The following is a 13,382-nucleotide window of genomic DNA, read 5'->3' as shown; positions in this document are numbered from 1 at the left end:
TTATCTGCCTGGGCTTCAGGGAGGTTTTTGACATATCTCTACATGGCAGCACGCATCCATATGGAAGCAATAGTGCAAAGGGGAGGGAACCAGTGTCTTTTCAGTGATGCTGAGTGAAAAAACAAGAGGCAGTGGGCACTCTCTGAAATACAGGAGATTGCCATTGACCATCAGCAAATGATTCTTTACTGTGAGGGTGACTGAACCACGGCACAGACTGCCCAGAAAGATTGTGGAGCCTGGATCTTTGAAGACATTCAAAGTACACCCAGATAGACTCCTGGGCAAGAGGCTCTAGGTATCCTGGTTTAGGCAGGGGGATTGGGCCTGGTTAGCCCCACCAAGCCCTTCCACTCTCATTCATTCTGTGCTAGTGAATTCTCTTCAAGATGCATTTCAAGCACTTGCATGACAAAGTTCTGTGAAGACAGAGATCCAAATGGACACGGCATCTAAGTTCCTTAAGCAGTGTTCAAGAAGAATGCAAAACTCTGGGACGAGTGTCTCTTCCCTAACTGAATCCCTTTCATGGGAAAATTCCCAGCTCTAGAAAGATCTTCTGATACGCATGCTTAAGACTGACACTGGCTGAGCAAATTTCTCCCTATGTGTATCCAAGACCAGTTAGGATCTTCACCCAAAGTGCTGTCAACATAGTCACAGAATGTCTATTGTTAAGAAGTGACAACTTCCATCAGCATGGCAACTATTGGTCCACCAAATGGATGAATGGATGGGAATTATCTACTTGGGTTAAAAACAAAAAGAAAGAGTTGGTCTTTATTTATCAATTTCATTGCAATATTATAAGGGAAGAAAAAGACTTAAGTCCTTTTCTTTCTTAACTCGAGGAAAGATTTTAAAAATTCCTTGTAAAAATGTATGATCACAATCAGACTATTGAAACCATTTGAGTTGGGAAAAGAGTTCACAAATTGTCTAGAGAGTGGCAAAGAAGCCAAGAAAAATAGGAAAGAAACAAAAAGAGAGCAGAAGCGTCAGCTTCATTGTACAAGCTCGTTCTAGAAGTGGTCTGCTGGGAAAAGGAAGCCCCAGTTGAATTTCCAATGTATTCCTGCGCTTGATTCAGTAACCGGTCAATGTAAAAACCAATCCTTTTGTACAACTTCTTCCAGCAACAAAAACTCCAACAGGTTGACACTACCATCATGCCTGTTCCAGACATATTTCCAAGAGAAATGATGATTTTCTTGAAAACCTACTTGCATAAAAGTTGCAAGATGGTGGAGGGATTCCCACATCCTCCTTCCTCCATCTGGCTTGAAAGTAGATTTGATAAAATATGCAACAAAGCACATGATTTATAAGGTAGAGTCAAATGGATGATTTGGGAATTGATCTCTTGTTGATAGTAAACTTCATATCCACTCTGTGTGACCTTTCTAAAACAAAATGTGGAGCTGAGGCATGAATCTGCCACAACAATTGTAAAGCAAACATACACACTCCCCTTCACATGCCCCCCCTTCCACACACACCTAGGCACACACAGAGATCAGCATAGCAGATCATGAGCACCTTGGAAAAGACGGAAATGCTCAATGCCTCTCTTGATGGGCAAAAGAGCTGGTGCAGTAATTCAAATGCCTGGTACAGAAATTCTGTTTCATATTTAGCTCCTATTTAAAACACAGCTTTTCATTTCATTCTATTTACAGAATATTTTCATGTCATTTGCTTCTTTAAAATTACTTAGTTCTCACCTGTTGTATGTCTAGGAATATTTTCTTCCAAAAATAGAAAAAAATAGATGCTATCTTTTCAGCAGAAAACATTGGTTGATACAATTTTAAACCATCATGATATGGAAGAATTGTTCTGTCCCTCTCGAAGGTGGAAGAAGCATTTGGATCACAGATCATCTACAATGAAATACTTGACATGTTTAAGATGCTTTCAATCAATTTTGATCGTCAATTGCTTCTTCGTTGTAAACAGTAATTTTTCAGTGAAGGGAAAGTGTGTGTGGTATATCTACACGATGTGGTCAAACCCAGTTCCTACTAATGGCCAGGCTGAACTCCAGTAAATAATGTTCCGAATGATATTTTGCCGCCTTCTTTGGCACTTTGTGAAATCTTACCATGATGAAGTGCTGAAACACAGAGATTTTCTCTTAGAGAGTGTCTCATGTTGTAACCCGTCCCATGGATTTTATGCTGTAATTCTTATCTCTTTTAAAATTTGCTATCTTCTGTACAGTTTTCATGAACCTTTCTGTTACAGTAGTGAAAATCACAGATAAATGTCATTTTGTACAACTTTGAATTTAGCCCAAGAGCTGAGAGAAAACTTGCTCCTATACTTCAATCTCAGTTTCTTCTATAGTCCAACTTTGTTTCTCTACCATCAAGCTTCTCCTTTGTTGCTGCTCCAAGCCCCGTCCAAGCTGACCTTGAATACTTTCAGGGATGGGACACCCACAACTTCTCTGGGCAACCCGTTCCAGTGTTCCAGCACTCCCACAGTAAAAAAGGCCTTCCTTTCATCTAATATGTGTAGGAAATCATAAATCTAGGCATAGAGACTTGGAGTGCAAATTTGAAATTCTTTTGATTTGAAGCACATTTTATATGAATACTGACTTACAGATGACTAAAAGATGTGGATGGGCATTTGAGCTGACAAGTTGTGAAAAAGTGCACGGAAATTAAAATTGAAACCAGTAAAATTAAAAACTTCTTGCCATTTTCTTTTTCCTCTCCTGTTCAAAATTGCATATGTCAGATATCAGTGCTTCATGCAAACCTCTCAGATGCTCTCAGAGAAAAAGCTTTTCTTTCAGACTAAGTTGCGGTTGACGTAGAACACTAGCAGGAGTGAAAGTTTTTCTGGGCATCGGGGCAGCACCTTCTCCTTGGATTTGTGTGCAGAAAGCATTTTATCCAAACTGCAAAATAGACCCAACTCTGTTCTATTCATCATTCTTACTGCATCAGGCCTGAAGACGCTGTGAAAAGTAGCCTGTGGACCTTGAAGATAGCGCATGTGAAACAGATGAGAGGTGATGGAGAAGTTGAGAGAAGAAAGAGCATATGGCCCAGTACGGATGCCAGAAAGTATTTCTTCATGTGATCATGGCAGATTGCAGGAGCCACTTGCTACTATCAAACCAGCCCGACTTGGCACTGGTGCCACCTTGGGTCTGGGAACCATCCTGCGTATCGTGGATTTTCAGGAGCCAGCCGGCCACTCCCAGCCACAGGCCCTTAAACACAGACCTCGGCCCTCTTACCTGGCCAAAAAAACTCACCTGCCCCGCTTCTGCATGGCAGATTGCAGGAGCCACTTGGTAATATCAAACCAGCCCGACTTGGCACTGGTGCCACCTTGGGTCTGGGAACCATCCTGCGTATCATGGATTTTCAGGAGCCAGCAAGACACTCTTGGCCACAGGCCCCCAAACACAAACCTCGGCCCTTTTCCCTGGCAAAGAAAAGTCACCTGCCCTGCTTCTGCATGGCAGATTGCAGGAGCAACTTGGTACTATCAAACCAGCCCGACTTGGCAATGTTGCTACCTTGGGTCTGAGAAACATCCTGCGTATCGTGGATTTTCAGGAGCCAGCCGGCCTCTCCCAGCCACAGGCCCCCAAACACAATCCACGGCCCTTTTCCCTGGCAAACAACACTCACCTGCCCCGCTTCTCGATGGCAGATTGCAGGAGTCCCTGGGTAATTTCAATCCAGCCTGACTTGGCAGCGTTTCCACCTTGCGTCTGGGAATCATCCTGCATATCAAAGAATTTCAGGAGCCAGCCGGCACTCTCAGTCACAGGCCCCCAAACACAAACCATGGCCCTTTTCCCTTGCAAACAAAACTCACCTGCCCCGCTTCTGGATGGCAGATTGCAGCAGCCACTTAGTCCTATCAAAGCAGCCCGAATTGGCACTGTGTTGAAAGCGAAGGGAAGCCAACCCACCTTGTCGTTTATCAGCATTGACTCCAATTTATTGATTAAATCAGCCACTTTATATAACAGTGTTAATTAACTTCATGCATATTGCAAAATCCAAGCTCACTATAGGTTAACAGAGAAAACTCTAAGCCCTCCTTTTGTTTTACCATACCCATGATTGTTTCTTGCAAACAGGACCAGCGTTCCCACTGTGATATGAAAGTCAAGTATTGGAGAGTGCTTTTGTTACTCTTTAGAAGGTTAGAATATGCCGAAAAGATGCTAGCTGGGGACTTGCAATTAATGAATTATTTGCTGTAAGTAGGTCAAATGACATGAGCTTTCAAAAAGGAAAAGTAGTCTTATTCCACCTGCCAATTCTAAAGTAGATTAATAAGCCTTAAGCAGAAGATGGATGTGAAGAGGGATATGACATGAAAGGTTAAGCAACACTGCTGACAGCAAAAGGCTTACCTGCTGCAGATACGGGAGACAAAATACTATTTGGACACAAACATTGCTATTCAGACGACAGTAAAATTCTGAGTGACAGCAAAATTTACTCAGTCATCATGACAGTAAAATTTGCTCCCATCAAAATGTGCTCATCAATTCTTAGTGTAAGCTAAGCACCTTAAGCAAAGGGTAGTTCAAGCCTAACTGGTATTTGATGGCAAAAAAGGCAACTTGGCCTGCGTTTCTCACTTCTACTCCATTCAAAAGCTTACTCTGTCTCAGATTCCTTTGGTGGGATACCAACGCAAGCCGCCAAACTGCACGAAAATGATGATTTAAAGAAAGACAGATGAGAAAAATGGAATAATGGTTCATGTTCTTTTCCTTCCAACTGCTTTGTTTGCCCTTTGAATTTTTTGAAGTCCTTTCTGGTGTCACCATGGTTGCACTGCAGCAAGTGTTGGGCTGTAAGCTGTCCATATTGCCAGCTTCTGGACTGCCTTCAGAAAACTTCCCACTGGTTTTGTCTAGAAATCACAAGCAGTAGAGATGACAAAGACTGCAGAAACCTTCTCATCTCCTTCTAGAGCAAGACCATGTCTTTCACCCACTCTTAACTAGACAACTTTCATCAGTCACAAGGGAGTCTCATGTTCAAGAGCTAAGCAGTGACAGCTGTAAATGACAAAAAGCAGACTGAAATTCTCTTGGGACTCCAGCAGAGAGCAATGAAGGAGGTTGAATTCACCTTCTTGGGAAGTTCTAAAATGCACGTTCACTTGAGCACAGGAGCTAAGCCATCGTAACCTTTGTTGAGTATGTCTGCGTAGACAGACATATTTAGACCATGTTATTTAAGCCACGTTATCATCTCTAGCTGCTAAGCTGCACTTCTTGCAAAGTATCTGCAACGTATTTTACAGGGTGGGCTTTGATGTGTAATCCCTGAGTAATATTGCAAAGAGAAGTACTTGGGCTGTGGGGTGGGGGGGGAGCCGCAACTCTTAGGTTTTTCAAATCATGGTTCCATTTGAAAGTCAAAAAAGATGTCAAACCTTTCTTTCCTAGACCTATTACCAGCACAAACTGTACCAGAATTTATGACCTGTAACTGTACCGTGGACGCTCTTTCTCTGGACTATTCCTTAAGAAACAAAGTCCTCACTAGAAAGAAAACAAAATTAGCCAAGTATTGGCCTGGATTAGTTCCAAGGCTCTGTACTAAAGGCCAAACACGTGTAATAATAGTAACCAGTGGACTAAAAGTTAAATCAATAGAGCATTACTCAGTTCAAAGACATCTTGTGTCCTAATGTTCTCACAGAAGACTGTAAAAACCTGTCTATTTTTGTGGGTTTCTTTTATCCATTTAGCTGTACCTTCTACTTCTCTCCACTGTCTGAGAACATTGATGATAAGGTTGGATGACCTCATGTCAACTTGTAGAAGTAAAGAAAGAGAAGCCAGGAAAGAAAGGCAAATTTGTTAATTGCAGGTGGAAAGAGGGAGGCCAACAAAAGAAAACAAAAGAACAGTACTAATGAAATGCTCCCCTGTCTTCTGTGAAAAGTAAAGGCACAGACAAGAAAGAACAAGTGCAAAATTCTCACTAGAGAAACGCACTTGATCTGACTCAAGTATTTTGCGGTACATTTCTTGCTGTTTTCTCATGCCAAACATATTAACCATTGAAGGTGTCCCTTTCCTCTCTCTGGAATACAGCTAGGAAGATGGCTGTGTCATTGCTGACAAGCTGCTATTCTCAGAGGTGCCCACCTGAAAGTCCTAGATCAATTGATTTGCTCTGTCACTTTGATACGGCATGACTTACAGTTTCAGCACCTGAACTTGCCAGCCCTACAATTCTTTGCCCCTTGAATGGTTAGATAGGCGCCTTGGCAACTGGCATTTGTAAGGACTTGAAACTATGCAGAATTTGCACCGTGAGATGATGCCAAATGAGTCACAGCAGTAGATTAACTGGGGCATGCAAGGCAGAGAGAGGGAAATGAGAGCACAAGAAGAGAGTACACAAGAAGAGAGTACAATCTCCTTTTTTCTGAAACACTGAAGAGATCAAAGTGAACACAAATCCTCCTAGGGGTAGTTCTTGCAAAAGACTAAGAGTTCTTTTTGTGTTCACAGGCCTGGAATATTTAGCTTTGGATGACGGCAAAATGCAGATGACAAAACGAGGCCTTGAAGTCACATCCAGTATGAAGCAGTAGGAAAGAGGAAAGCGGCTGAGAGCGTCAACCCTGCTAAGTAGTCTCAGTATTCTTCTTGACATGAGCAGAAATTTGAAATGAGTCTCTGAAAATGACAAAGGAGGCAGAAGAAAAGGGAGCGATGACTCCTCTGCCATAGTGCTTCCTAACAGGGATCTTCAAAATGTCAAGGTTGTATCATCCTTTCAACTGAAGGAAGGTATGAAAACAACAGGAAGGAAATGGCATCCAATACTCTGGGCAGTGTACTTCTAGACAGAAAGGCCACTGATGGAAAACCAACTAAACTGGCACCAATGCAGCAGCATTGTACTAAAGCCAGAAACGTCCAGCGCTTCGTTCTCTGCCATTCCATTCAGATGCACACAGCAGCTCTGCAACATTCCTACTGATCGTCTCCTTGGCAAAGTGGCAGTGAGGGTCCGTGGTGATGCAGAGTCCCCAGGCAGATGCAAAGGAGAGCTGCTTTCTTGCAAAAACCAGGCTTTTGAAACACTCAGGCCTTTCTCATTTCCATAGCTTTAAGCCATAACAAACACAATTCAACCAACCACCATGCACCACGCTGTGAACACACAACGCTTCTAGAACTTGTTGATCTACCTCGAAGTCAGCTGCCTCACCTTGCCACAGTCCTTTTCTACTTAGCCAAAGTAATGGGCCTCAGCCCAAGGCCTTCCTTTTGTAAGCTTCTAGCTCTATGCAGCAGCAAACCACTACTTTCTTCTGTGCCAAGACTTTAGGTAGACGATTTGCATCTGCCCTCCTTCCAGTGAAACCTAATGGCGAGAGAAAAGCCTCTCAGAGATGTTCAGTCATTCCATTTTCTAGACAGGCCAAATCCAAAGAGAAGTAAGCTATGGTATTGTGTACTTGCTCTTACAAAACACCTGCTGCCCTCTGACAATCAACTAGCAGAAAACCAGCCAAACTGAGACTTGAGGAAAACAACCCTTGGAAGGGAATAATGATGTGATCAATCAAGACAACACTTTTCCAGGCTACCGAGATACTGGAAATGTCAGCAAAGGCTTGAGAGCAAAGGCTGAACTAATGGGAAAAGGGTAAAAGAATCCCAAGAAAAACATGACCAAAGGTTAAAACAATTCCAAGAAGAACATAGGCAACTAACCTGTTGAAGCCTTCAGAAAAACAGTGGCCGCTGATTTACATAGGCCATTCAAGTTAATTGACCCGTGCACCTTCCACTCCTTTTTTGGCACCATATTGAGTGAATTGAGACCATGGAATCACAATTCCTTGGATTCTGTTCTTAACTTCAGGAGAGAAGTACAGCAGCTGAAGTACCTGTTACTGATGTGATACCCAGGAACACCGAGTTGACACATTTCTTTCTTGGCCAATCACAACAAGCAAGCCTAAGAGGATAAGGCTGGCTTATTTCCATGACACTTTTCTTGTTTTACAGCCTGCTCTGATTCCGGTGAAACTTTTTCATTAGCTTCTCTCTAAAAGGAGAAAGTCCAGTTCAATGTCCCGCCCTACTGCTGCAAGTATACCATTTGGTTTGTGGAGCCGAAAAAATTGAATTGGAAGGTACGGACACCGCGGAGCTAAGAGCCGCTCGGGGCGTCTTTCGGCAGAAGCCGCGCTAAGACAGCACTGTGACCGGTACAATCGTGTTTGCGCGAAGAAGCCGCTTCTTCGGCTCAGGGAGCCGGAGAGAGCGGCAGCATCGGAAAGGTGAAGAAGGAAGCTGTACAACACTGGGATTGTGTGCGCCAGCTTGCCAACTGATAGAAAACAGTACCTTACCACTTTCCTGACGTTTCCAATCACATGAATATTCGATTGGAAGCTGTTTTGGACAACTTTTCCTCTCTTCTTGTCAAACACTTGGCAGACCTCCGTACAACGTCCAGAACACGATGGGAGATGTTTTCTGCGCTGGCGCATGTTTTCCTTGCCAGACAGAGTGGAAAAGATTTCTGCTAGGATGTTGACCACAAAAGACGCTAAAGACGAAGGTACGATGCTCTCCGGAGCTAAGCGCCGCTCCCGGGCTTCTTTCGGCAGAAGCGGCGCTAAGAGAGCACTGTGAGCGGTACAATCGTCTTTGTGCGAAGAAGCCGCTTCTTCGGCTCCGGGAGCCGGAGAGAGCGGCAGCATCGGAAAGGTGAAGAAGGAAGCTAAACAACACTGGGATTGTGTGCGCAGCTTGCCAACTGATAGAAAACAGTACCTTACACTTTCCTGACTTTTCCAATCACATGAACATTCGATAGGAAGTTATTTTGGACAACTTTTCATTTCTTTATGCAAACACTTGGCAGACCTCCGTGCAACGTCCAGAACACGATGGGAGATGTTTTCTGTGTTCCGCATGTTTTCCTTGCCAGACAGAGTGGAAAAGCTTTCTGCTAGGATGTCGACCACAAAAGACGCTAAAGACGAAGGTACGATGCTCTCCGGAGCTAAGCACCGCTCCCGGGCTTCTTTCGGCAGAAGCGGCGCTAAGAGAGCACTGTGAGCGGTACAATCGCCTTTGCGCGAAGAAGCCGCTTCTTCGGCTCCGGGAGCCGGAGAGAGCGGCAGCATCGGAAAGGTGAAGAAGGAAGCTGTACAACACTGGGATTGTGTGCGCAGCTTGCCAACTGATAGAAAACAGTACCTTACCACTTTCCTGACTTTTCCAATCACATGAATATTCGATTGGAAGCTGTTTTGGACAACTTTTCTTTGTTTCTTTCAAACACTTGGCAGACCTCCGTGCAACGTCCAGAACACGATGGGAGATGTTTTCTGTGCTGGCGCAGGTTATCCTTGCCAGACAGAGTGGAAAAGCTTTCTGCTAGGATGTAGACCACAAAAGACGCTAAAGACGAAGGTACGATGCTCTCCGGAGCTAAGCGCCGCTCCCGGGCTTCTTTCGGCAGAAGCGGCGCTAACAGAGCACTGTGAGCGGTACAATCGTCTTTGCGCGAAGAAGCCGCTTCTTCGGCTCCGGGAGCCGGAGAGAGCGGCAGCATCGGAAAGATGAAGAAGGAAGCTGTACAACACTGGGATTGTGTGCGCAGCTTGCCAACTGATAGAAAACAGTACCTTACCACTTTCCTGACTTTTCCAATCACATGAACATTCGATAGGAAGTTATTTTGGACAACTTTTCATTTCTTTATGCAAACACTTGGCAGACCTCCGTGCAACGTCCAGAACACGATGGGAGATGTTTTCAGCGCTGGCGCAGGTTTTCCTTGCCAGACTGAGTGGAAAAGCTTTCTGCTAGGATGTAGACCACAAAAGACGCTAAAGAAGAAGGTAAGAGGCTCTCCGGAGTTAAGCGCCGCTCCCGGGCTTCATTCGGCAGAAGCGGCGCTAAGAGAGCACTGTGAGCGGTACAATCGTCTTTGCGCGAAGAAGCCGCTTCTTCGGCTCCGGGAGCCGGAGAGAGCGGCAGCATCGGAAAGGTGAAGAAGGAAGCTGTACAACACTGGGATTGTGTGCGCAGCTTGCCAACTGATAGAAAACAGTACCTTACAACTTTCCTGACGTTTCCAATCACATGAATATTCGATTGGAAGCTGTTTTGGACAACTTTTCCTCTCTTCTTGTCAAACACTTGGCAGACCTCCGTACAACGTCCAGAACACGATGGGAGATGTTTTCTGTGCTGGCGCATGTTTTCCTTGCCAGACAGAGTGGAAAAGCTTTCTGCTAGGATGTAGACCACAAAAGACGCTAAAGACGAAGGTACGATGCTCTCCGGAGCTAAGCGCCGCTCCCGGGCTTCTTTCGGCAGAAGCGGCGCTAAGAGAGCACTGTGAGCGGTACAATCGTCTTTGCGCGAAGAAGCCGCTTCTTCGGCTCCGGGAGCCGGAGAGAGCGGCAGCATCGGAAAGGTGAAGAAGGAAGCTGTACAACACTGGGATTGTGTGCGCAGCTTGCCAACTGATAGAAAACAGTACCTTACCACTTTCCTGACTTTTCCAATCACATGAACATTCGATAGGAAGTTATTTTGGACAACTTTTCATTTCTTTATGCAAACACTTGGCAGACCTCCGTGCAACGTCCAGAACACGATGGGAGAAGTTTTCTGCGCTGGCGCATGTTTTCCTTGCCAGACAGAGTGGAAAAGCTTTCTGCTAGGATGTAGACCACAAAAGACGCTAAAGACGAAGGTACGATGCTCTCCGGAGCTAAGCGCCGCTCCCGGGCTTCTTTCGGCAGAAGCCGCGCTAAGAGAGCACTGTGAGCGGTACAATCGTCTTTGCGCGAAGAAGCCGCTTCTTCGGCTCCGGGAGCCGGAGAGAGCGGCAGCATCGGAAAGGTGAAGAAGGAAGCTGTACAACACTGGGATTGTGTGCGCAGCTTGCCAACTGATAGAAAACAGTACCTTACCACTTTCCTGACTTTTCCAATCACATGAATATTCGATTGGAAGCTGTTTTGGACAACTTTTCTTTGTTTCTTTCAAACACTTGGCAGACCTCCGTGCAACGTCCAGAACACGATGGGAGATGTTTTCTGTGCTGGCGCATGTTTTCCTTGCCAGACAGAGTGGAAAAGCTTTCTGCTAGGATGTAGACCACAAAAGACGCTAAAGACGAAGGTACGATGCTCTCCGGAGCTAAGCGCCGCTCCCGGGCTTCTTTCGGCAGAAGCCGCGCTAAGAGAGCACTGTGAGCGGTACAATCGTCTTTGCGCGAAGAAGCCGCTTCTTCGGCTCCGGGAGCCGGAGAGAGCGGCAGCATCGGAAAGGTGAAGAAGGAAGCTGTACAACACTGGGATTGTGTGCGCAGCTTGCCAACTGATAGAAAACAGTACCTTACCACTTTCCTGACGTTTCCAATCACATGAATATTCGATTGGAAGCTGTTTTGGACAACTTTTCATTTCTTCTTGTCAAACACTTGGCAGACCTCCGTGCAACGTCCAGAACACGATGGGAGATGTTTTCTGTGCTGGCGCATGTTTTCCTTGCCAGACAGAGTGGAAAAGCTTTCTGCTAGGATGTAGACCACAAAAGACGCTAAAGACGAAGGTACGATGCTCTCCGGAGCTAAGCGCCGCTCCCGGGCTTCTTTCGGCAGAAGCCGCGCTAAGAGAGCACTGTGAGCAGTACAATCGTCTTTGCGCGAAGAAGCCGCTTCTTCGGCTCCGGGAGCCGGAGAGAGCGGCAGCATCGGAAAGGTGAAGAAGGAAGCTGTACAACACTGGGATTGTGTGCGCAGCTTGCCAACTGATAGAAAACAGTACCTTACCACTTTCCTGACTTTTCCAATCACATGAACATTCGATAGGAAGTTATTTTGGACAACTTTTCATTTCTTTATGCAAACACTTGGCAGACCTCCGTGCAACGTCCAGAACACGATGGGAGATGTTTTCTGTGCTGGCGCATGTTTTCCTTGCCAGACAGAGTGGAAAAGCTTTCTGCTAGGATGTAGACCACAAAAGACACTAAAGACGAAGGTACGAGGCTCTCCGGAGCTAAGAGCCGCTCCCGGGCTTCTTTCGGCAGAAGCGGCGCTAAGAGAGCACTGTGAGCGGTACAATCGTCTTTGCGCGAAGAAGCCGCTTCTTCGGCTCCGGGAGCCGGAGAGAGCGGCAGCATCGGAAAGGTGAAGAAGGAAGCTGTACAACACTGGGATTGTGTGCGCAGCTTGCCAACTGATAGAAAACAGTACCTTACCACTTTCCTGACTTTTCCAATCACATGAACATTCGATTGGAAGCTGTTTTGGACAACTTTTCATTTCTTTATGCAAACACTTGGCAGACCTCCGTGCAACGTCCAGAACACGATGGGAGATGTTTTCTGTGCTGGCGCATGTTTTCCTTGCCAGACAGAGTGGAAAAGCTTTCTGCTAGGATGTAGACCACAAAAGACGCTAAAGACGAAGGTACGATGCTCTCCGGAGCTAAGCGCCGCTCCCGGGCTTCTTTCGGCAGAAGCGGCGCTAAGAGAGCACTGTGAGCGGTACAATCGTCTTTGCGCGAAGAAGCCGCTTCTTCGGCTCCGGGAGCCGGAGAGAGCGGCAGCATCGGAAAGGTGAAGAAGGAAGCTGTACAACACTGGGATTGTGTGCGCAGCTTGCCAACTGATAGAAAACAGTAACTTACCACTTTCCTGACTCTTCCAATCACATGAATATTCGATTGGAAGCTGTTTTGGACAACTTTTCTTCTCTTCTTGTCAAACACTTGGCAGACCTCCGTACAACGTCCAGAACACGATGGGAGATGTTTTCTGTGCTGGCGCAGGTTTTCCTTGCCAGACAGAGTGGAAAAGCTTTCTGCTAGGATGTAGACCACAAAAGACGCTAAAGACGAAGGTACGATGCTCTCCGGAGCTAAGCGCCGCTCCCGGGCTTCTTTCGGCAGAAGCGGCGCTAAGAGAGCACTGTGAGCGGTACAATCGTGTTTGCGCGAAGAAGCCGCTTCTTCGGCTCCGGGAGCCGGAGAGAGCGGCAGCATCGGAAAGGTGAAGAAGGAAGCTGTACAACACTGGGATTGTGTGCGCAGCTTGCCAACTGATAGAAAACAGTACCTTACAACTTTCCTGACTTTTCCAATCACATGAATATTCGATTGGAAGCTGTTTTGGACAACTTTTCTTCTCTTCTTGTCAAACACTTGGCAGATCTCCGTACAACGTCCAGAACACGATGGGAGATGTTTTCTGTGCTGGCGCATGTTTTCCTTGCCAGACAGAGTGGAAAAGCTTTCTGCTAGGATGTAGACCACAAAAGACGCTAAAGACGAAGGGACGATGCTCTCCGGAGCTAAGCGCCTCTCCCGGGCTTCTTTCGGCA

Source organism: Ammospiza caudacuta, chromosome 15, assembly GCF_027887145.1.
Source record: "Ammospiza caudacuta isolate bAmmCau1 chromosome 15, bAmmCau1.pri, whole genome shotgun sequence".
Lineage (NCBI taxonomy): Eukaryota > Metazoa > Chordata > Aves > Passeriformes > Passerellidae > Ammospiza > Ammospiza caudacuta.
Note: the sequence above shows the minus strand (reverse complement) of the source record.